Consider the following 26,657-nt stretch of genomic DNA (forward strand, 5'->3'; position numbering starts at 1 on the left):
AACAAATTTTGGGTGAATTTTCGTTCCACCTCATCCCCCTGGAACGACTCGTTCCACATCCGTGGAACACAAAATTATAACATCTCCGTCTCCTTTTTCTTCCTCCTTGTTTCCATCTGAGGGCATCTTTGCTCCCTCTCCGTTCCACCCCATCCTGTCCCGTTCCGTCCCATTCCGCTCCGTCCCGTCCCGTCTACATACCAAATGATTAGGGACTTGGTTAGGAACAAAAGGGTACTGTGTATTTGTTGTCACTCCTCTTGTTTTTTTATTTTTTTTTTATTTTTTATTTTTTTATATAGAATATTCTGTCATCTAATGTTTGTCAACTCAGACACAGTTATGTTATGTTATAGGTTGTTGTATGATTACTCTGTCATCAGGGTTGAGGATCTTGTCTTTTGCTTAAAACTTTCCACAAACAAAGGTTACAAAAATCTTTATTGATAATAGTGTTTTATGTTCTCCTCCCTGCATAATGCTTATCATTATTTATTATTTTCAAATTCTCATTTGGTAATTTTCAATTGCTTGCTTTACAGAGTTTGGTTATACATTTCTTTCTCCTCATATTGGAACATAACAACTTTTGGTTCCAATCCATCTCCAACAACTTGTTATAGGAATGCACTAATTCTCTTACATATATTATAGGAGAAATTAGGTTCACATCCTTCTTTTTGCTACTTCATTGATTAAAATCCTATTCATTTTCAATTTTTGATTAAGGTCCTTGGATATTAATAACATCATTAATTATTTGAATAATAAAATATTTTTATTTTTAAATATATTCTTTTAGTATTAAAAATGTTACAATTAATATATTTATATTTATGGCTAAATTTTTTATCATATATTTTTATTTTTAGTTTGTACCAATTTTTTTTTCATTTTTAATTTGTACCCATATATTAGTTTCTTTTTGTGCCCATATTTTTTAAAGTTTTATTTGTATTTGTACCCATGTGCATCACGTGACATTGTATATTTAATCAATGATAGAAAAATTACATATGGTATATTTATGTTTTATGCCTAAACTTTGTATCATATATTTATATTTTTAGTTTGTACCCACTTTCAATTTGCAACATTTTTTTAAATTTGTAGTATTTTCTTTTTAGTTTTATTTTGTACCCATGTATTAATTTCTTTTAGCACCTATATTTTAAAAAAAATCATTTGGACTCATAATTTTTAATCTTTTATATGTACCCTAATTTATTTATAATGTACCCATTGTTCTTTATTAATGTACCACTTTGTTATATGTGAAATTTATTTATAATGTACCCATTGTTCTTTATTAATGTACCCTTTTTTTTAATATAAAATGTACCCTTTCTTTTTATATAAAATTCATTCAATCTTTTATCTAATCTATTTTTTAAACTTATATGGGTACATTCTATTTCGTTGATTTGAGAATGTATTCATGTCAAGTTTAATAGAAGAAATTTAATAATATTATTAAGCCTAATATCTTATTTTTTGTATTTTTGAAGAATGTACCCATGTTTTGGTACAATAATTTTTTGGTTAGTTTTGATGAATGTACCCATGCATAAAACATAAATATACAAAGTTTAGGCATAAAACATAAATATACCATATGTAATTTTTCTATCATTGATTAAATGACACACCCTGATCCTAGAATCAAGACGTGCTCACTGGCTTCGGGTTCCATCGGAACTCCGAAGTTAAGCGAGTAGCGCGCAAGAGCAATCCCATGATGGGCGACCCACTAGGAAGTTGCTCATGAGTTCCCAAAAACAAAACCGTGAGGGCGTGGTCAGGGCCCAAAGCGGACAATATCGTGCTACAGTAGTGGAGCGGGCCCAGGAAGTGATCCGCCCCGGGTCGGGATGTGACATTAAATATACAATGTCACGTGATGCACATGGGTACAAATACAAATAAAACTTAAAAAAAATATGGGCACAAAAAGAAACTAATATATGGGTACAAATTAAAAATGAAAAAAAAATTGGTACAAACTAAAAATAAAAATATATGATAAAAAATTTAGCCATAAATATAAATATATTAATTGTAACATTTTTAACACTAAAAGAATGTATTTAAAAATAAAAATATTTTATTATTCAAATAATTAATGATGTTATTAATATCCAAGGACCTTGATCAAAAATTGAAAATGAATAGTATTTTGATCAATGGAGTAGCAAAAAGAAGGATGTCCACCTATGGACCAGTCAACATGCGACCTGCAGTGCCAAAGAATGTTTCACATCCTCATAGCTCAGTGATGGTGTATATATGAATGCATATCAACCTAGCTAATTGTGCAACTCATGCATTAATCACATAACATTTATATTTATATTATCTATATCTATATTCTAAAAGCCGGCAGAAAAGAACTGTTCATCATGTGAGAGGGCATACTGTTCATTAACAGTGTGTGAACGATTTGCCCCCACTTGATTTGTTTTATTTCATTACTGTCTCTTTGGGGCTTTCACTGACTCTCTGCCACTACTGTTGATGTACATGTGTCGTAGATGTACATGTGTTGGTAATCGTGGGGATGGCAAAAGTCCAGTCCGTTTCCATTTGCTTCTAGAAACCACTAGCTTTCTCGCCTAAAAACACGAACCTAGCTCGAGTTCTCTCCTTGGTTTTTTCTTCTATGTGTTATCTGTGTTTGTTCTCACTTTTCGACAATGTTTCTTCTCTTCTCCACTTTTTTCCTTCATTATGTTTTCTCTGAACCAAAGAATGATGGAAGGGCAATGAACTCAAATCAATTCAAATCAGAATGATGGAAGGGCAATGAACTCAAATCAATTCAAATCAATCTGACGCATTCATGCAATGCAATCAAAGATCAGTGCCCTCTTCAAACCCCCCTTCCTCCTCCTCCTCTTTTTCGCCCAAACCAGCAGCTTCACCTCCTATTGTTACTGATGGAAACAACGATGAATTGACCGTCTGGAAAAGACGCAGCACCAATACTATAACACCAATAAGCGAAGAGCTCCAGACCCGCAAAGGTATTTCTTTTTTTTTTCTTGGGCTTTGAGGTGTTTGGATGCCGATAATTTTTTTTTTTCATTTTTTTGTTTCTGGGTTCGCTTCAACTAAGAGAACTAGGAAATGGGTTTAGTGTGAATTTAAATTCTGGGATGCCCCTTGCAGAAAATTTTAATTTTAATTTTTACGAATATTTGTATTGTTTCACTTACCCCTTTTATATTTGTTGGATTTTGTTTCCCTTCCAATATTTTCTTTGCGTACTAAATTAGTGGAAGGGACGAAAGTTCAATTCACCAATTGCTGGTGAAACCCTTTTCGGAGGATAATTCTGGGAAGCCGGAATGGACCACATTGGGAACAACAGTGATCAAGAACAAGAAGAGATGCTATGCTCAATTCTATTTAGACTTTGGTCAGTTTGATTTCAATGTCACGTTTAGAATGATTTTGAGAATATTTGACTCATTTTGTGATTTAATCATGTATGATAGTCGAATTCTTATTTCTTATTTCTTATTTCTCAGTGTTCCCCTGTTATTTACTGTCAAGTATTATTCGGGGATTAATTCAAACTTGGGACTATATTGGATAAAAATACACTAGATTTAGTGAAAATACTATCTTCATCATGAAAATAACGAGATAATGAATATATCCTAACAAAGTTTCAAAGTAATCCGACAAAATGAGGAAGTATCCTTATCCATTGCTGAAGTGTACTGAGTTCCTTCTGCTTACTAGATTTTACAAGTAAATATCGTGAATGTTCATGTTGTGTCTTTATTATAGATGTATATAGTGTTTACAACCTTACTATCCCTATTCAATGTTAAGCGAACTGTTGTAGGTCGATTATAGTCTTTGCCCTGGAGGTTGTGTTTTAGATGAATCCATTTCGATTGGAAGAAAATTTAAACACAGAAAAAGTTGGGTTTCCTGGTGAGTTGTCTAGCAGATTTCAGGTGGCTAATTTCGTGATTACAGTTAATTTTGCATCATGACATTGTGCTATGCTATCAAATCTAATTGGCGATTTTTTGGTATGGTTTTTGTGTGGATGCAAGTCGGCAACGAACAGGTTGATGACATCTTGAGTTTTCCGACTCATTTATTCAATCCTATCGGTTTTGATTATGTCCCTCCATAGCATTTGCAGCACCATCTGCCTTGCTCTCATCACAACTTGGCTTTCATTTCCTCCGATAAAGTTTCCACCTTTTTTTCTTCATGAAAATAACAAAGATTCCAAATTTATTGAACTATTTAGTGATTTTCGGTTGAGTTTCTTCTTAAAATTTTTAATTTAATTTTTTTGAATTGAAATAGGGGGAATGGTGGATGTGAGAGTTTCTTTTACAGCAATTCAAAGGGAAGAGCTTGAGAGACAATGGTGTTAGATCCCACATCGTCCAGGGGAGTGGATCATGTAAGCGTTATAAGTATATTCTCATCCCTACCTAACATGAGGCCTTTTGGCAACTCACTAGTTTCGGGTTTCATCGAAACTCCGAAGTTAACCGAGTTCGCACAAGAGCAATCCCATGATGGGTGACCCATTAGGAAGTTCTTGTGTGAGTTCCCAGAAACAAAACCGTGAGGGCATGGTCGGGGTCCAAAGCGGATAATATCGTGTTACGGCAGAGTCGAGCCTGAGATGTGGTAGGGGCCCGGGCCGAGATTTGACAATTTGGTATCATAGCCAATTCCTGGCCAGATGTGTGCCGACGAAGACATCGGGCCCCTAAGGGGTGGATTGTTAGATCCCACATCACCCAAGAGAGTGGATCCTGTAAGCCTTATATGTATATTCTCATCTCTACCTAGCACGAAGGCTTTTGGGAACTCACTGGCTTCGGGTTCCATCGGAACTCCGAAGATAAGCGAGTTCGCGCGAGAACAATCCATGATGGGTGACCCACTGGGAAATTCTTGTATGAGTTCCCAGAAACAAAGTCATGAGGGCGTGGTCGAGGCTCAAAGTAAACAATATCGTGCTACGGCGGAGTTGAGCCCGAGATATGGTAGGGGTCCGGGCTGGAATGTGACAATGGACTCTTCCCCTATTACTCCACATTCACTTTTATCAATTTCCAAGAACACATTAAATTCCTTCAAAATGTAAGCCTAGGTATGGAAAAGCTTCGAATTCCTTGGTTTCCTCTAATTAGTATGCAGAACTCTCAAAAAAGAAAGAAGTGAGGGTTGAATGTCTACCCTCATATATACATAGAGAGATATGGAAAAGCTTAGAATGGTGAAGTGAGGGTTCAATGACTTATTACTCATTTTGGTCTATTTAAATAATGTGGTAGGGGCCCGAGCTGGAATGTGACAATGGACTCTTCCCCTATTACTCCACATTCACTTTTACCAATTTCCAAGAACACATTAAATTCCTTCAAAATGTAAGCCTAGGTATGGAAAAGCTTCGAATTCCTTGGTTTCCTCTAATTAGTATGCAGAACTCTCAAAAAAGAAAGAAGTGAGGGTTGAATGTCTACCCTCATATATACATAGAGAGATATGGAAAAGCTTAGAATGGTGAAGTGAGGGTTCAATGACTTATTACTCATTTTGGTCTATTTAAATAAAGTTCACTGATTGGTGTGTTGTGTACATATACTTCTTGGGTTTATTTATGTTTTATGGACTTATTTGTTTTTGTATCGGTTGCTGACAGAATGGATAGGGTGCCTGATGTGAAAATTAACTTGACACACAAATTAAACCCTATTGTTGACAATTGTAGCAAAGATGTAAGTAGGGATCGTTCTAGACTGGGGATTAACTAGGGATGCTAATCAACACAAATAAGACTCAAAAACACTAAACTAGACTCTAAAACAGAAAACTAAACTCTTATGACTCAAAACTGACTCAAAACACTTAAAACAGCAACAAACAATAAAAAAGACTCAATTCTAAACCTAACAAGTGATTTTGACGAAAATAAGACTCAACTTGACTCAAAAGATTAAAAGAAAACAATGACTCAACTAACAAAACTTAATGAAAGGGAGATTGTTTTTGATGAATTTAAAACTTAAAACAGAATCTTTGCATAAAACACTTTAAGAAAACGAATTTGATGAATTGAAAATGGTGAAAGGCTAGTTAGAGGGTCCTTCTTCACACATGATATATGCATACAAACCAATTTCCAGTTATTATTCCTTTAAACCATGAATGACAACACCCCAAGTTAACCATGATAGCACAAATTAACCATCAGATTTTCCTTATTTCATTGAATTGGACGGGATACGCATCACAACCAAATTATCCTTCTCAAGTCCCCTAACTACGAAAAGCTCGATAGAAAACATATCAAAAGTCATTAAGTTCTTTGAAAATAATAAGCATTGACGAGGCATTCGTAACTATGAAAAGCATGATACTCCTGCCAAGGATTTACTTAACATAATCATGACTAGTGACTTCCACTACTTGTGAATATAAGTTCATAACGATTAGGTGAAACTCCCTTATACTCTAGCATCAAGTTCATGCATGCAAACTAAGTATGCATCCTCAATCAACATACATAAACAAGTTTTAATAACTCAGATAAGCAAATCACATTCAAAACTCAAGAAATAATAATTGGATGTAATCAATTCATATAAAACATATAATCATGGCTTCGAATTCACCTCCAACTATAAAAAAATTAGTTCCTCATGTTCGCAATTAAACAAGGAGAATTAAATTTAAACATTGAAAACAAAGATAGAATACACCTAGAAACGCTCCAACAATCCAATGTCTTGAATGACAAGCACAACTCTAGGTGGCTCCTTCTTCTCCTTCCTTGCACAGCTGCGGCACTAGAGGGATGTATGGCACGAATTTGTGGTGAATGGTGTAGAAAAATATGGTAGAGGGTGGTGGTTTGAATTGTGGCAGAAAATATGTATTTATAGGTTAGAGTTTTGCGCAAAGTAGTGGAGGAGAAGGATTACACAATCCTAGAGGAATAGGACTAGGACATTTAGCACAAAGCTTCTAGAAAGGGATTAAATTCGTCAGATTTCTAGGGGAAAAGGATCAAGTTATTTGCATTGTTTCAGGGCTTCTAGAATCAGATATTAGGTATTCTAATGTGATAAGGAGCCCCCCTTGCAGCTGGAATTAAGGTAGGATATGATAAGATAAGATAATGTTAGTTTGGATAAGATAAAGTTGGACAATATTTTGGATAATGTTCCTTTATTTTAGCTGATTCCTTATCTTCTTTGTCTTGGATTTATTTCTTCAACTCTTTAGCACATTCCTTGACATCTTTGGTCTTCAAATTCGTCCATTCATCTTGCCCCATCCATGTGCTATCCATTTGATGCCCAAAACTGCTTCAAAATGCTCCAAATTGCACTTTCTTGCCAACTTTGTCATTTGGACCTACAAACACACGAAAATAGCTTAAAACACTAAAATAAGCACAAACTAATTATGAAAATGCAAGAAAACAAACTAACTAAGTCGTATAAATATGCTCCTATCAGTGCCAAAAAGAAAGTTGGCATTAGGAATAATGGGTAGAGTTTGATCTCTTCATTTGGCTTGTGCATATTTCGTTTGATCTCTTACTTTGGGTTGTGCAAATTTCGTTTGAATTAATTTGGGTTGTGAGGAAGTGAATAATTATTTGAATTAATTAATTTCTCTTGGGTTGTGCATATTTCCTTTAAATTAATTTGGGTTGTGTTTGAGCATTGTACATGCATGAACGTGGGTAAAGAGTATGAGGATAAAGGGAAGAGAAAATGTTGAGATCATCCACCTCAATCGATTTGTTGAGGTAGTTTTTGTACCTTTTTTTTCTGTTTAAAATTATATGTTTTCATCTTTTAGGAGTATGTCATCGAGGATTTGCCACGAATTTCTGAGAATTTCATTTCATCCAAACAATCAGCGTTGGAATGTTAGTGCCTTTTTATTCAAATTTTCTTTATTTGAATATTATGTGTTTAGAAGTGTAAATTTGCATAATTGAATCTTCGCTCCAATTTTATATTTCATTTCTTTGTGACTTTATGCAGAACTTGGAATAAGTTTTTCACATAGCATGGATGATGAATATAAGAAAGTCATACACAAAATGTGAAGGAAAATTTTGTGAAAACATGTTCATTTAAGCAACATCTATAGCATGCTATTAACAATTAAAAGGCGGAATCATGCTTGCATGCACTTAAAAACAAAACATTAACCATGAAATTCAAAGCCTAGTAGATTGGTGAACCAAGACTCAACTCAAAACAAAGTGAGTTGAGATTTATACTTTTGTAGATTCCTCTTTGCATAAGCAAAGGCTAATCACCCAAAGAGAGGGCCTTCATTCCTTGCTTCTTAAATTTATGGATTTGGATGGAGGAATAAGATTCTCCAAGTTCCCAAAATAGAGAACCTCTAAGTTTCTACACCAAGGTTAGATTGGAGAAGAAATGAGTGACCTTGGAGGAGTTGGATTGCTAGGTAATCCCTCCAAGGGGGCCGGCCTCTTTAGAGAGAAAGGGAGAGACATGTTCTCTCCAATTTTCTCCAAAAGAAACCCTTTTTTGAATTTAGGCTATAAAGTCATTTATATAGTCCCTTCAAATAAGTGACCTAAAGAACCAAAAAGCCATTCTCTCTAACATGGCCGGCCATAAGGGTTTTATTGGGCTTTTGGGCCTTTGTGAATTAAGTTGTCATACAACTTAAGTCAATGGGCTTGACGTTCGAAGTCCATTGGGCCTTGAGGCCCAAAACTAACCCTTGGTCTTTTAACGAACTTTATTCGTTTGATTAATTAACATATTAATTAATCCTTGCCATAAATTATTAAATAATTAAACCATTTAATTATTCTTACTCATCTCCATTGTTTCTTCAATCTCCACCTTACACGGTTTATGATCCATTAGGTTCCTTTTAGCGAGGCAGTGGGCGATTAAAACCATTTCAAATCGATTGTGAATTGAAACTTGCTTTCAATTCTCCCTTTAATGATTATACACGTTTAGGGCTTCCACAAACCATGAGTGACACCTATCAGCATATTATGGTTACCCAAGCTAATCAGAAGAGGTGGAGAACCTATTCAGTTTAGGATTACAAATGCAATACGGTCTTTCTCTAATACAATACTCTTGACCACATTGTTTGGTTTGATAGTTTATTCATGTTTACTATCCAATGTGATTCGTGTGCTTATATGATTACCTTGAATGTGATTTGGAACGCCTTCCTAAATCTCATTCATACTCTGATCAGAGATTTTCAATCATATCATAGAGTATTCTCCCTCAAACGATTTGAAGGTTAGAGATCCCTTGTTGCGCATTCACTTGCCTCCATGACTAAGTGGCTTAACCCCAACGATGCCGTGGACACCCGCGGATGGGGTGACTTTGACATAATCAAAGATCAAGAACTTAACCACAAGACAACTGTGATGCCTCAGGTCAAAGGACTACTTTGCATTATCCCAACCATGAGTTCTCATGTGACATGAATATGAGAACTCTTCGTTAATCGTGTTCAGTGAACTCATTCTCTATTGAGCACCTACGTACTTGTCTTGATGTCACACACACCAATGACTCGAGACTAGTCACTCTCCCTGAGAGAAGACACAGCACGTACTGATCTTAACGGACTGTCAATGCCCAATTGGCAATCCTATGATCAGGAACGTTTAGGATGTGTCTACGAAAGAATGGTCTCATGAATCTAACTTCTTTAGATTGCATTCTCCCAATCACATATTCCTTGGACTTATCGTTTAAGCATATAACATTTATATGAGACGGCTCAAACAATAACCTTTGCCCTTTATATTTAAACTACGTTAGTTTAACTTGTGAAATGTCCGTAAAGTATCATCATATGATTGGTTTTAGAGCACATTTCCAACAAAATAACTCCACCAAGGTATATACAAATTAAAATCATAACTTTCATCAATATAGAAGTATAATTATTTTTTAGCACACAACTTTGGCATAATAATTTGTCTCATAATTTAGAAAATATTGTACATATTTATGCTACCTGGCAATCAACAACTAATATTACTTCCAAGAAGGCAAGATCAACATATGGCATGTCACATCAGTATATTTTCCACAAACAGATGGTAAAATTGTACACGCCACGTTAGGCAAGTTTCAATCCTTTTTACTTCCATTTTAACACATTTCTAATTAACATTTCGTACTAAATTTTGATTAAACTTTATTTAAATGTTTGCTTTCAGAATTTCACAAGTTGAATTACCACTCTCCATTTTAAATCTCCGGTTATAAGGTGACTTCACCTCTCTCTCCACTCTCTCTCCCAAAACTCAATTTTGAACTTTCTATGCATATGTTTTTTTTAATCATTGGCTAACTGTCTTTATTATCTGTTGCAGTTGTATTCCCAACTCTCCAAGAGAGTAGAAGAATTTTCCTTTGGAAACACCTCAAACTAGAACAAGTTTGGTATCCAATTACATTAATTGCATATAACACTTGAAAAAGCTAATGATGTTTTTCAACATTGTTTAGCCTGTAACAAGCTTAGTTTGACTGGTATACTCTCAATACTGCATTTGTAATTTATGCAGTTATTATTGGTCCAACTTTTTGAATAAACAATTATCTCTTCACACTTTGGAAAATAGATTTTTAATTTATCTTTTGGTATCAAAATTTGTTCCGTTCATGATAAGGTTACGTATAAATTGCATTGCCTTTCGTAATTCTCTGTTTTTTACTCAAACATTGTTTATGAAAATTGAAGCTATAAAATATTTTATAGGATTTTCATTCACGCAGCATCGTTTGGATACAAATTTCTAATAGATACTAAAAACTCAACACAAAAAATACCGTTCATTAACAGTGTTCTTCCATTTTCATCCTGCTTCTTTTTTATTACTTTGTTGTCAAATGAGTAACAGTTTTGTGGAAAGGTGCTCGAAGGGCTCTTCCATTTTCTTCCGTCGGTTTTGCCTTTCTCTTCCTCTCTGTTTCTGTGCTTTTCTCCCTGCGTCAATCCTTCGTGTTTCCCTGCTTCTCTCCGCCTCCTCCTTCGCTCAAGAACCACTGGTCAATCTGGTTTCTCTGGCTTCTTCCGATGGCGGCCAAGATTTCTTCATGGAGGAGATGATGATGGAGGTCAATCGGATCTTGAATACGATTTCTACCGCGAGACTTGCCCAGAAATTGAGACCATTGTGAGGTCGACGATGGCGCAGATTTACTCCCACCAGAAGAATGTCTCTGCTCAGCTGTTGCGCCTCATTTTCCATGACTGCTTCATTCAGGTATATCCCAAACCCCAAGATTCTTTTTTTCTTCATCATTGTGGTTATTTCTCGTATGGGTTTTGTTCCGATTGCTCTGCTTTTAATCTTGATGCTACTTTTCCTCATCTTTGTGGGCTTTTCTCAAATAAGGTTTCTTCCAAATTCTAATCTTGCTCTGGGTTCTCTTACTTTCTTCATTTTTGTGTGGGTTTTTCTTGAGGGTTTTTGTTTTGATTGTTCTGGATGTTCTGGTTTTAGTTTTGATTTCTTCTTCCCTGTTTTTTTTTTTTTCACAAATGTGTTTTTTCACAAACACCCTGATAGGATTTTTATTACTTATGTGAAAGGGCTTAAATATTCTATTTTACTTGCAATAATCACAAGGTTATTGTAGTATAAACGGATCTCGTAACGTCGTCTTCACAGGGATTATTAAATAATTCGAACTAATCAGATTTCATTTAATTATTGTAAAGTAGAAATTGAAGTGATTGATTTTATAACGTAATTAAAATAAAAACGAAATTAATGAATTAAAATAAACAATCTGCAATATTAGAGCTAGAGAGAAAAGAAAACAGTTTTGAGAGAATAAAATTAAGAAAGCACTAGGGTTCCACCATCACCTAGCAATCTTATGAATTTTTACCAATTACTTATAATCTACACATGCCGCTTTGAAGGCTAGATTTTCCTAATTCATATTCTACTTGGAACCTCCAACATAGAACGTATATCTAACATGCAACCCGTCCGGACGTTTGGATCAAATCTAAACATAAAAGACTCATTATGCTTTATGAAAATCCTTTGAAAACCATGCAATCCTTAAGACGTGATATTCATCCTAAGAGAAATTACAATTATTAATCACAAGAAGCCAGCGTCAATTTCAGGGAACCTTCCGACCAAAATTGCATCAAATTACTTTTCTAAAGATCCTAATGGTGATCAGGCATTACGACAATTAGATGGTTTTTATCCCGGTGATTAACAATTCAAAGTACGCATGCAATCGATCATAAACAATTAAATAAAAATCATATATTCATGCTAAGACTCAAGGCTTCGCCCTAGCAAAAGAAATTAGTTCTGCATATTCATAATTGAAATCATAGAAAATATCTTCAAGAAAAGGATTGAAAACACCTTCAAGTAAAAAGTCTCCAAAACCCTAACAATTCTCTCTGTCTCCAAAAATTGCATAAAAGAAAGCGTAGAGAAAAATTGTAGACGGCCAAGCAGTATATCTGCCTAGCCTCCCCACAAACCCTAGGAAACATAACCCTAAATTAAATGATAAAATTCGTCTAAAATCTGAACAGCCACGTTTTGACCCATAAACTGCTCCAAAACTGGCCCAATATAGCTGGATTTAATGTTTGGAATATTCTGAACACTTTTCCAGAAGGCCATGAACCCATCCGATGTCATCTTGGGCTCCAAAAACGTAATTTAAGCCCAAAAACGTCATTTTCCAGCACTGCGCACTGCTTCTTTATTTTATCGCCAGAAAATAACCGCTTGGTGGAAAAATCCCAAATTTTGATACGATCAAGCTAAGTGACTCACGAACGTTCTCCAACTGGAATTACTTCAAAATTCGTCAATTTGATCCTGTTTTGCTCCAGAGGAAATCGAAAGTCCTATATTGAAAATACAATTCAAAGTATCAAAATTCTTCCAAAATATTAACCAAAATATACTAAGATTAGGGTAAAATATATAATATAAAATCTACTCATCACACCCCCTGCAGGATTTGCTACTACTATATTTCCTTACTCGGATTCATTTCCGACGTTCTAATTCTATGGAATCAGCAGAATATCACTGATCGATAAAAAAATCCTCTTTCATCATATTCTCTTAGTAAAATACATACATCTCTCATTTTCCTAGCAGTTGCTATATTATTGTGTTAGTTTCTTCCCTGCTATAAGTATATGTGTGTGTATAATTATTATGTACATATGTATATCCCAATGTACAAAGAACAATAGGAGAAGTCTACATGCAACATAAAACTAAGCCTTAATTTGGGAACCAGTTCAGCAGACATATGGTTTTGTACTTTCATTTTGTCAATCTTCTCTTCTGTACTGTATCGTTGTTTTGAAAGTTCATTAGGAGAACTACTTCGAGGTTTAATTCATTTTGTGCTATCAGTTTTCTTAAGTGGAAGCAATAAGTATGTTTTATATGGCATATTTTAAATAATTACATAAAAAATTACTTTCTAAAGATTGATGTGAAAATTTCTAAACTGAATTAAATTGCATGGATGAATTTAGCAAAGAATTGAAGTGTTATTTCATTTTTTAATGCTTTTAATTGATTCATGTTTATGTTTGAATCAGTAAAGAAACGTTGCTAATGGTGTACCTATGACGATGCAATTTTGATATGCTTGTGTGTCAGTTTGGCTTCGGTTATTTGGTAAGAGAACTTACTTTAACTTTCCGGTTTAATTCATTTTGTGTTATCAGTATTCTTAAGTGGAAGCGATAAGTATGTTTTATACAGCATATTTTAAATAGTTACATAAAAAATTACTTTCTAAAGATTGATGTGAAAATTTTTATAAACTGAATTTAAATTTAAGAAACGCATGAATAAATTTAGCAAAGAAAACAAAAAATGAGAACTATTTTAAAAATTTTAAAATGTGTTCTAGGGTTTAGTAAGAAAAGTTGTTCCATGAGTTGTGTTTTGAAGTTTACGTTTACGATGTGAATAGAAATATGAATGAAATGCACATACATTATTTTTAATATTTTAAGAGATGATGTTTATTGTCTAGAGAAAATAACAGCATCATTCCTACATGTTAAGTTTATTTATTTTTTCAATTATTGTGGAGAAAATTTGAGGCCAAGTTCTTCGCTCTTCTCAGTTTCTGCTGCTGATCGGCTGTCACCACACTATGTAATGAACTCTTCTCCTTCAAATATATCATCTTCTAATTGTATAATATTCATGGTCTGTTTGGTCTATTCCATTTCCAATTGGATTATCGCTGTTGGTTCTATGTTTGAAGTTGGAAAAACTCATATGTTGCTTTTACAGTTTGATTAACAGTTCTTAATTAGAATTGGCAAATTCTTTTACTAAACATTTTTTAACTCATATTTCTAACGTTGGAGGTTCATTTTGATTTGAGATGGAAATTAATGTTATCAAGAGTTTAAAATGTGATGTAAGACAGAAACTATTATGATTTTGTAGAGAAAATAAGCTTTTAAATGAAAGAGCTGTAAAAACAAAGTCAAGGTTAGGTTAAAGGGTATAAGAGAGTAAAATTGGGATTATGAAGGGTTAGACAGGTATGGGTGGGATTGGTTGAAGGATTTGATGGAAGCTAACTCTTAATTATGATGCTGTTAAAGAAAAAAAAGTCAAGGATAAGTTGAAGGGTTTGAAAGAAACTAAAGTGGAATTAATTGGAACCGAACTATTCACTAGAAATCGATATATTTTTAGGTGTATTTGGAATACAAAGTAGTATAATAAGTGGTATATGTAGTTTATATTTTATGTACTTTTTCTTATAATCTCTTATGCCTTGGTCTAATTGCTTTCTTGATTCGATCTGTTTTTGTAGAAACTTGGTTGCAAGGCAAGTTGAAAACGCAAAAAAGTTTGATCACATCCTATAGAATTGCCAGAGAAGGTCATCTCCATTTCGTGCAAAATCAGACTTCTTTCTGCACACAAAAACACTAGGTAAACACGCTTTATCCTTATTTTGTTCATGATATAATTCTACTGTCTATAAATTTACTTCAATTTTTTTTCCCTTGCCTGGGATGCTTCCTTAATAACCAACATAACAGAGGACAACTTTTAGTGTTGCAGTAAACAACATTTCCCATTAATGTTTATGGATAGGAAGCAATTTGTGTTTTTTCGTATCCAAAGAACTTTGTAATATTTTTAATAGATGAAATAGGTTTTTCTTTTGATATTTAAATTTGTTTCATTCATGATGAGGTTGTGTATAATTTGCATTGGCATTAGTAACTCAGTTTTTGACTCAAACATTGTTTATGAAAATTGAAATTGCATAACCTTTCGTATAGTTTTCAATCCCGTAGCAACGCACCAGTACAAATTCTAGCTTATATATATATATATATGTATGTATGTATGTATGTATGTATGTATATATATATGTATGTATATCAAAGTAGGCGACAACTGTTGACAAAGACAACTACGGAGCTCAGAGAAGATTTCCAAAAGTATCGCCTTTTCATTTTTTAATAATGTCTTCAATTAGTGCAATATTATTATTAAAAATGTTTGGTCAGTTTGTATTTTATTGGTGATCAACTAGTACCTGATTAATTAAGCGCATGATATTAAAAACCTTAATTAATATATATAGTATCTTTTGAGAATCTTTGACGATAGATTTCGATCAAATTTTAACTCGTTTAAAATTGCGCCGTGTGTCATTATCCGAAAAGATAATTATTGGAGATTGATTTCGATAAGATTTTTATCCAATACGATCGTGCCATGTGTCATTATTTTTTCAGAATCTTTAAGGATAGATTTCGATCAGATTTTTAACAAATAACGGCATGCCACGTGGCCTCGTCTACAATTTGATCATTTCTGAATCGTCCATATAATCCATCATCCATCCTCACAAATCTCACACCAATTTTCTCAACATCTCTATCTCATTATTCATAGTTTATGCTTCTTCTTCACCATCCATCCTTAAAATGTCTTCTTCTTCATCAAGGATAATGTGGGAAATCAATTAGCAAGAGGAAGAATTGTTTAACCAATCTGAATGAATGTTCAACCTTCAGATAGCCGAAAATGAGATGAAAGAGGATGAGGAGCGTAGAAGGAGAGATGACGAAACAAGAATGGCTAGAGTCTTACATTCCCGTCGAGTCATCCAGATTGTTGCTCAGATATGCAGGCCCAACCGTTCAAGAAACCTTGATAGAAGCAGGCAACGACGGGGTGAAGAGCTGTTGGACGATTACTTTGTCCATAACAGTGCATTTCTTGATACGTACTTCAGACGCTGTTTTAGAATAGAACGACATTTGTTCAACAGAATCATGACTGCTGTTTGCAACCATGATTCTTACTTTGTGCAAAAGAATGATGCTTGTGGTGTTATGGGTCTCTTGCCTCAGCAAAAAATCACTGATGCGTTGCGGATGCTTGCGTATGGAGCATCTGCAGACCAAGTGGATGAGATAACGAGGATGGGGAAATCAACCATTCTTGAGGCCCTTATGAGGTTTTGCGGAGCAGTCGAATCTTTGTACACTGCAAAGTACGAGATGCGAGGTTTTCCTGGAATGATAGGAAGCATCGATTGTATGCACTGGACGTGGAAAAATTGTCGAAGTGCATGGCAATGCGCATATGGGGATAGAAAATGAGCAAAATCTATCATTTTGGAAGCAGTGGCATCTTTTGATACATGGATATGGCACGCCTTTTTCAAGGTTCCGAGGGCTCAAAATGATCTCAACGTCCTTGCCCAATCCCTAGTGTTCAACGACGTCCTGCAAGGAAAGGCACCAAAAGTCACGTACGTCATCAACGGACGTAGGTACGACGGGCCATACTACCTAGCTAACGGCATTTACCCACGGTGGAAAACATTTGTCAAAACAGTGCAACGTCCGTGAAGTGCAAAGGAAAAACACTTTGCAAGCTATCAAGAGGGGTGCAGGAAGGATGTGGAACGTTGTTTTGGTATCTTTCAAGCTCGTTGGGCGATCGTCAGGGGTGCTGCCAGAATGTTCGATGTAGAGTCACTTCGATCCATCATGATGACGTGCGTCATTCTTCACAACATGATTATGGAAGATGAGTTCGATTATGATGCGGTTGATGAATATGAGCCAGAGCCAGACACGATGAACAATTCAAGAACATGGATATATTGTGCGCATGATGCCACCGAAGAACGCGTGCAACATGAGCCATTAGAAAGGGATGGACGTTACAATGAAAGGGTCATTCAACGATATACTGCACTTCAAAGATCGTCTATGCACAATGATCGGCAAATTGACTTGATAAAGCACCAGTGGGCATTGAAACAAGCTGAAGATACTTAAGTTCATTTAGTATGTTTGTTTGTATTTGGTGTGTTTATGTAATTTTATTTGGTGTGTTTTTTGTAGTGAGTTTTTTATTATTTCGTATGTTTATGTAATTTTATTTGGTGTGTTTATGTAATTCCAATTGGTGAGTTTTTTAGTTTTATTTGGTGTGTTTTATAATTTCATTATACGTGAACAATTTGATGAATAAAGATTCTATTATTAGGATAAATATATTACGAAATTAAATACATGTACTCTCACTTTAAATAAAGTACTAACTTCAATAAAATGGAAACAACATAAATAATAAATTACAAGCCAAAGTGATTGGAAAACTATGGGCTTCGATTACAAAAAGTACCCTATTCATATCACTTAACCAATCTGTGGTGCTAGGATCATCTTGTCTTGTTGTGCTAGGACCATCTTGTCTTGATTTTGCTTCTCTTGCACGCCTCCTACGCACCACATCCGTTTTCTCCGACTGCCAAAAATATTTAGAATTTGGAGACATCCCTTCTAAACGCTTGTCCATAATGTCACGATCTCGTTGTGCAATTCTTTCTTCTCTAAGCAACTTCCTTTCTTGCCTAAGTAACTCTCTTTCCCTCTGTTTAGCTTGAAATGCTTGTTGAATAACCGTAGCTTTTACCTCATCTCTAGCATTTTCAGCCTCATATTTCGCCAATTCCCGCGCCAACGTCAATTCACCTTGACGAGCAAGTTCTTGCATGTACTTTCCATAATCATTCTTGGAAGCACTGCCTTTCCTCTTTGAAGTTTTCTTACCTTGAGGCCTAATTGGATAACGGGTTGACCTCGACGCTTGTTCAGGAATGGGCATTTCAGGCACTTCTTCTCCATCTTCTTCATCAACATGGGAGCCATGATCGGGTGTAGAGTGTGGAGGGATGCTGTGTACAAAGGTGCTGTGTAGAGGGATGTTGTTCATGCATACTTCTGGACCAACAGGCACAACTTTGAATTTAGGACAATCTTTAACAATATTCCAACATTCCCACCGGTTGAATGATTTGTTTCTTGATTTGATTTTGGCAGCATACCATGCTTGTGCTTGAAGTTGCTACAAATAATAATAATGAAATTATTAGGTAACAAATAAATAATACAAACAAATAATAATAATGAAATTAGGTCACAAATAAATAAGGCAAACAAATAATAATAATGAAATTAGGTCACAAATAAATAATGCAAACAAATAATAATAATAATGAAATTAGGTAACAAATAAATAATAATAATGAAATTATTAGGTAACAAATAAATAATACAAATAAATAATAATAATGAAATTAGGTCACAAATAAATAATGCAAACAAATAATAATAATAATGAAATTAGGCAACAAATAAATAATACAAACAAATAATTATAATCAAATTAGGTAACAAAATAATAATACAAACAAATAATTATAATATATTCTTACCTCATCCGCATAATTTGCCCCACCTCGAACATTACTACTAGCTTGTGTCAAGGCATCTCTCCACGTACTAAAGGAATGGCTAAGTATTTTCCAACGACTAGACATCGATTCTTAGGTTCTTTTCCCACTCATTTGCTCAAGAAATTTGGTATGAATTAAACTCCACATTTCTCGCAACTGCATCTCATTACCCTTAAGGGAATTATGAGTAACTTCAACCCAGCTAGTGCACAACGCAACATCTTCAAGAAGCGACCAATTCGTACCTGCATTAGTAGTCATTTTGTGGAAAAAACATTAGATTGAAACTTTGAGAAAAAGATAGGAATTTGATTGAAAGTAGTTGAGAAAATATGAATTTGTGATGTAAGGTAGATGGAGAAGAAGTGGTATTTATAGAAAAGTAAAAACAATTTTTTACAAATTTTTTTTCAGATTTTTTACAATTTTTTCGGATTTTTTCCTTTTTTTTTTTTAATTTTTATTCAAATAATTAATCTCTGCCGTTGGATTATAAAAAAATTGAATTCCAACACTCCAGATTGTGCCACGTGTCACAACGGTAATTTTTTTTAATTTTAAAACAATTTTTCTTTATTTATAAAGCATATTAATATCGACCATTGATCTCAGATCGAATGGTTGATATTAAATAAGATTTTTTTTATTTTTTTTACCGTTGAGATCCAACGGTCCAAATTAAGGAGCCGTTGAGATCGAACGGACCGTGGGAAGCCATGTGGCTTCCCAACGGTAACTGAGACCACTGCAAAAGTGGACTGCTTTTCTGAAAAGCTATCGGGCGATGCGCCCCCACGCGCGAGTGGGGTGCATGTGCCTGACAGAAAAAAATAAAAAAAAGGGTTTGGAGCTCGGGCTCACGGGCTGTCAAAAATTGACAGGCCTTCTGCTCGGGCCTTCTCCACCAGCTTGGGCTCTTCAAGGCTGGAGTTGATTCACAGGGCCTCGGGCCCTTTCCTCTCCCCTGTCCCCCGGGCTACAAGCATGGCTGGAGCTGCTCTAAGAGAGAGGGGGGAATTGAGTGACTAGTGTGAACTTATACAATACCGAGGCAGGGGCAGGTGTACCTAAGGCCGTGAGACAACTCCCTCTAAGAGGGGGGGATTGAGTGACTAGTGTGAACTTATGACCCCATTGACTAGAGTGGCGGAGGATGAGTGAGATTTCAGTCGAGTGAAAAAATATTTGAGATTTTTATTTTTTTATTTTTTGAACAGGTGGGTGGGTTCAATAGAAGTAGGGCTAAAATAGAAATTTTATAAAATAATTTTAAGTGGGGTGTTTTCATAAGATTGTGATTTTATTTATTTATTACACAAAATTAATTTATTTACAAAACAAGATATTTATATACTACATAAATATCCAAATTTCTATTTATAATGCAGTGGTGGTGATACCTACCATCATGTAAAAGGATGGATGAGCAAAATTTATATAGTAAAGATTGGATTAGCGAACAAATATTGTTACTTTTGAACAAACATTATTATTTTTAATTTCGAATGACAATGCACCAGTATTTTTTTGGCAGGAATTTGAACATCCCCCTTCTGATCACCCTTACTACCCAGTTCCGGCGCATCTTATCAACATCGATGATTTCAGTTGAGTCAAGACATAGGGGGTGGGCTTAGCCAGTGTAGATATTATTATTTGTTCAAAAAAAAGAAAAAAAGACAAGGAGAGAATGTCTCATTGCCTCTCATTTGCATCTGTATTAACTGCATTTTAATTTTATAAAGGGTTCATAATGTGTAGCTTGTTGTTTAATTGGTGGTTAAATATTAGTAAATGCATAAGGGGTGTGATAGCACACCCCAATGCATAAACATAGCTTGGAAAGAGTGTTTGGTTTTTTTATATATTTTTAAGGGTAAAAGACTGTTTATTACCCTCATGTTTCGTGGTTTTCAACATTTAGTACATCAATTTTTTTTCGTCCCAGAGTCATACCTAAATTGTTAATTTTAGGACAGTCTCATACATCCGTTAGTCAAACTGTTAATTTTCCCGTTAAGTGATGACGTGGCGCCCATGTAGACAATGACTGGGCGCCATATGTCATTAAAATATTAAAATAATTAAATAAAAGTAAAAAAAAAAAATTCCCCAGATCCCCTTTGTCTTCCCCACCCCGACTCCCGTCTCTTCCCCCTCTGCACCTCTGCAGACACATCTGCACATCCATCCATCATTCCCCCTCCCTCAAACTCAAACTCTGAAACACAGAATCCATGGAAGATCGGAGATTCCTACGTTTTTTCTCCCTTTCCCTTTGCATTGGCCTAGTCCTCCACAGCTCCGACACCCCCCACCACCCTCTCGACCTCCTTTCCCTTTGTGAAGATCCATCTGAAATTAAAGAAAGCATAAATCTTTGGGGTCGGAATCAAAATTGAACCTTTGCCGCGGAAGACGGGGATACAGAGGCATATGGGTCGGAAAATCAGGAAAAGTCGGCGTCTTCTGCCAAGACACTGAACCAATACGACGCCAACAATGGCAGCGGGTTCTTTGTCCCCAGGTACTACGCCGAGACCATTTTTCCAAAGTTGGATTACTCAGCAGACCCGCCGGTGCAGATGGTGATCGCGAAGGATGTCCACGGCGAGGTATGGAAGTTCAGGCACATTTACAGAGCCGCGGCGGCATTTGTTGACTGCTGGGTGGAGCACATTTGTGAACCGGAATAAATTGGTGGCTGGAGACTCCATTGTGTTTCTAAGAGCCGAAAATGGTGATCTCTGTGTTGGGATTCGAAGAGGGAAGATGGGATTAGACGGCAGTGGAGGAAATGAAGTGGCTTCTAGATGGAACAACAGCCACAGCAGCGGCGACGGCTCTGGAGGTTGTGTTCTGCCTTACGACAGGTTCTGTGTGTTTCTGAGAGAGGAGGATAACAAGATGAGAAATGGGGGTGGGGGTTTGAGCCCCAATGGGAATATGAGAGGGAATGGGAGAGTGAGGCCTGAGAGTGTAGTTGAGGCGGTGACTATGGCGGCGAATGGCCAGCCGTTTGAGGTGGTTTATTATCTGAGGGCGAGCATGCCGGTTCTTTTGGGAGAAAACCCGGATTCGAAAACGATTCCTGGATTGGATTCTGGGGATTTAGAGAGGTGGGGTTTGTAGGGAATTCATTGGCGAGTTGGGTGGAGAAAGAACAAGGGGGTCGGCGAGGTATGAGGGAAGGATGGATGTGCAGAGGTGCAGAGGGATCTGGGGAGTGAGAGTAGAGAGTGAGAAAGAGCGGAGAGTGAGGGTGAGCGGATGTGCAGAGGTGCAAAAGGAGAAGGGAATGGGATCAGGGTGGGGAAGACAAAGGGGATCTGGGGATTTTAATTTTTTTTTATAATTTAATTAATTATTTTAAATTTTTAATGACACGTGGCGCCCAGTCATTGTCCACATGGGCGCCACGTCATCACTTAACGGGAGAATTAACAGTTTGACTAACGGATGTATGAGACTGTCCCAAATTAACACTTTAGGTATGACTCTGGGATGAAAAAAACTTGATGTACTAAATGTTGAAAACCACGAAACATTAGGGTAGTAAACAATCTTTTACCCTATTTTTAATGATCTTTTTGTTGGAATTTATTTTTGGCCGAAAAAGTTTAGGAGAAATGGATATCTTATCTCAAGTTCAAGAGATATCATAATACTCTTTGAGAACTTGCAAAAGGAGTCTTAGCCCTGGTTTTCACAAATTGCTCATCAAGAGGGATTGCCGGCAATAGAACTTGAAACCTAGGCCTTAGTTTAGCAAATAGAATGATCATTACCAACTCAATCAAGCATTGTTGGCTTTTGTTGGAAAATTTAATTAGCTAGGTATCATCCCACTTTCCATGTTTATTAATTAGCTGTTTGTTTTGATATTTTGTGCAATTTTTTGGACAACCCTGCCCTGAGTTTAATGAATTTTATTTCTCGAAGGTGCGAAATGACAAAATGCCCTTGTAGGGCTAAGTAGAATTCTATGTGGACATTTGACCTCAATTTATATTTATCTTATTTCTTGTCATGTTCTTGTAATACTTATCATTATGAACGCGTGGGCGCAAGTGGAATTGAATTTGAAAGCAAAACAAAGATTTTATGAAACATGGAATGTCAAGGGTAATTTGATAATTTCACATTTGTTTGGAGGTTTTTCATGTTTTGTCTTATCCGGAGTTGGAGCGTGTGCCACTAGGGGCCCACGCCTCCATTTTGTCCCTTTTTCATGTTATGTCACTCTCTTTCTTTCAGATGGAAAATTTTTAGTTGTGATGGGAATACAAATTATATACCATGTGTTTTTATATAAATGGTAGAAAATTTTATTTTTTAAGTTATTAACTTTTTAATACACATATTTCACCATTTATATAACGATACGTGGTGTACCATTTTGTGTGACGGTCATATTGAAAAATGTCTCCTCTCATACTCCCTCAACTCTTTCTCGCTTTCGTTTTCTTCGACAACCACCTCAATTTCTCATACGAATCGAGTTTCTGTACCCACCATCACTTTCCTCCCATCACCACGAACTCAACCATGAGTTTTGTTTCGTGAAACTCAAACTTAAGTCGTCGAACAGAAGGCTCCAACACAGAGGACTTTTCTTGGCCAAATTTTGGTGGTTTTGAGCGAAAGGTAAGCCTCATTACCATCAACATTCGGTTTGTCTTGTTGTGTACATAAGGTGGATTGCGTAATTTGGTTGAGAATTGTCGTAGATTGAAGTGGGGGAAGAAAACCCAGTTTTCTAGCGAGTTTTTTGAAGGCCGACGAGGGATTCTAGCCAAATGGCTAGGAAACTCCTGGAGTCCAAATATGCCTCTTGGACATTTAAGCAACGATGGTGACGCAACAACGATTAAAAGTTTGTTGGCTAAAATTTCCTAAAATCGACAAGCTGCATCGGTAACTTGAACCAGTTTTAGGTCAATCAACCTGAACCCGGTACTAACTCGACCCGAACCCAGTACCAACTCGACCCCGAAGACTAATCCAACACGATTCAAACCTGGTGTAACCCATTAGCATGGATCCGACCCTACAACCCGATCCGTTTCCTAATTCTGGTCGAAATATTCCAAGTATATATCGTTAACTCTACCATTAACTATAACAGAATATTCCTTCCGGTGACAAAAAATGCACTTCTGGTAACAAAATATTTTGTTTGGTGACGGCATATTTCATTTTTTGTGACAGTTTCAGCCACCCGTATGTGGCGACCTTCTGTAGGCGCATGGCAGTGCGTAGGGTGGGGATCAGGGATTTTTGGACCCGGATTGCAGTAATTTGAGCTCTGTTTATTATTCATTTTCATAGTTTTCAACTAATTTTCGAAGTAAATATGGTTTTACTTTCGGAAAACTATCCAGAGGATTTCAAAGGCCAAGCAAGGCAATGAGGCTACGGCCCAACTATATATCAGTGAGTGGGCTTTGTTTTTCATTCTACTGATTTCAAAGGCCACACACACACACACACACACACACACACACACACACACACATATATATATATATATATATATATATATATATATATCTCTCTCTATCTCTCTCTCTAAAAACAAACTCTACTTGTGAAAAAATAGACCAAATGTTGAAGGAATTAAAAAGGGAACAAAACACCATTAATGTAGTAAGACACCAAGAATCACAAAACAACATCTGAAAACTTAGAATCAGAAGACACTAACGCAATTGAAAAATTGGAAGAAGCTTTCCAAAATTTCGAATTGAAAAGAATAACAAACAAAGGCAAAATAATTCCAACCAGTCTTACCAATAATTGGCATCCAAGGCCAACACCTTTGGATATTCAATTTGAAGAAAGAAATTTCCAAAGTCAATTCTGATCAATGTCGGCAGATAAACTCTATGAATAGAATATAAATGGTTTATTCGAACAAGAAATTCTAAACAAATTACAACATGTATCTATGGTTGCTAATAATTATGTTACCAATCATAATCATGAAATTTTGATATGTATAGTACTATAGATAATATTTCCTTTTTAATAGTACTATAATTACTTTAAGTTGAATTTCATACTCTTGAATGGAAACGAACAATTTGTTCAGGAGAACCGAGATGAGTTGACTGTCTAAGAATACCTCTGTAACCAATTTCAGAGGGATCCATTTCAACAATTTTGAATGAATTGAATGTAGGAATACCAAGACAAGGTAATATCATGAGACTTGATTTGTTTGACCATGAAAGTATGAGTAGGAGACCAAGATGGGGGATTAGTCTTGCCTGTCAAATAATGGTTTGCATTGTTCTCTCAATTTTGGGTATAATTTTGCAACATAATTTAACGATCCTAGAACTCTTTGGAGTTGAGTTTTGTCAATGATTTCATCTGAGAATTTATCAGCAAACTGGATGACTCTGTTTATGGGTTGGATTGTTGACTGATAAAGCCATTTGAATCAACAAGTCAAGCCATGTGAACGCAGCCAGTCACCATGTGAAGAATTCGGTCATCATTTCAAGACACCATGTGAATCATTCAGACGTTATTTGCACAGTAAAAGCAAGGAATCAATTAGTCAACAGGAATCACTTAGCACGTTCTACAGTAAAAGCAAAAATTAGTCCGACAAGTTCACTATTTATCAACAGTAAAAACAAGTCATCTTCCATCCCGTGCTTCAACAGTATAGAACTCAATCATTCAATTCTCCTTTTCTAAGTCTATAAGAGGAAGACTCTGAAGACAATATATATATATATATATAGTTTCCACTGATTAGTTTTGATGAATGCTTTTATACCATGCCACGCTTTTACTTATGATTATAAGTATTTATTGAGGATGTTGAGATTTATGGGACTATTATGGCATGTTTATACATATTTTTATCTGTTCAATTCATGCTTACACCGGTTATTATAGTACTCGTATGAGCCAAGGCCAACTTCACGTGTATGTTCATATTGCATTGTTACGCTCATTATGGATCCATTGAAGGTGCTAGCCTATACTAGTTTGCAATAGGCAACTAGGACTCATATGTGATGCGCTTAGCGCCAACTTTATGCATATGTAATACTTATGCGTAGATTATTACACCTAGCCTGATCCATGTAGCTACGTTCTGCATCACGTTGTGTGTTTGTATAATTGTGATGAGCATGCTATTTTATATAGCTGAGATGTTATGGTTTATCGTACATTTAAAAATTGAAATTTTACGATAATTGATTTTCATACTATTACGTAGTATGACATGAGCCAAACATATTATTTTATATTGCTGAGGTATTGTGGTTTACCGTATACTTGGAGTTAATTATTTTATACGGTATTTGATTTTTATACTTATATGTATTATGATTTTGGAAACTATGCGGGTTTTACAGCGAAGAGATATTGTGTTGAGAAAAACAAGGTTTTATTAAACCCTTATTTTTGCCCACTCACACTTTATGTTTTGCATCCCTCTAAGAGTTCATAGCTGGATTTATATGGTCAGCAAGGGTTCATTGGTGGTTTTGACATCCAAGCCAATAAATGTAGGAAATTTTAATTCTTGTAGTTGTGTAATATCCATCTTACCAGGATGAGAATATTCTTACTTTTACTCCACTATTGCTATGCTTTGACGATTACATAATTTGTAATATGGGTATATCTGCATTGTGCACTCCCAGATGTCGGCTATCACACCTTGATTTTGGAGTCCACCTAGATATCCAAGTTGACGTGTGTCAATTTTTCCTTTAATAAAAATGAAGTGTGAACATCGATAAATCAAGTTATAGGTAACAAGGATTCACTTTTCAAAAG

At 35.6% G+C, this 26,657-nt stretch overlaps 2 long non-coding RNA genes across 2 annotated transcripts; both read left to right on the top strand.

Moving 5' to 3' along the window:
- The first annotated feature begins 2,818 nt into the window (after positions 1-2,818).
- On the top strand, positions 2,819-3,522 carry LOC126602381 (uncharacterized). The gene is made up of 2 exons (XR_007616092.1): positions 2,819-3,023; positions 3,276-3,522. It is a non-coding gene; the product is annotated as an uncharacterized LOC126602381 (long non-coding RNA).
- A 7,278-nt stretch (positions 3,523-10,800) lies between these two features.
- LOC126602379 (uncharacterized) lies at positions 10,801-26,514 on the top strand. The gene is made up of 2 exons (XR_007616091.1): positions 10,801-11,299; positions 24,060-26,514. It is a non-coding gene; the product is annotated as an uncharacterized LOC126602379 (long non-coding RNA).
- The last annotated feature ends 143 nt before the right edge of the window (positions 26,515-26,657 follow it).

This window comes from Malus sylvestris, chromosome 15 (genome assembly GCF_916048215.2).
Source record: "Malus sylvestris chromosome 15, drMalSylv7.2, whole genome shotgun sequence".
NCBI classification, from domain to species: domain Eukaryota; kingdom Viridiplantae; phylum Streptophyta; class Magnoliopsida; order Rosales; family Rosaceae; genus Malus; species Malus sylvestris.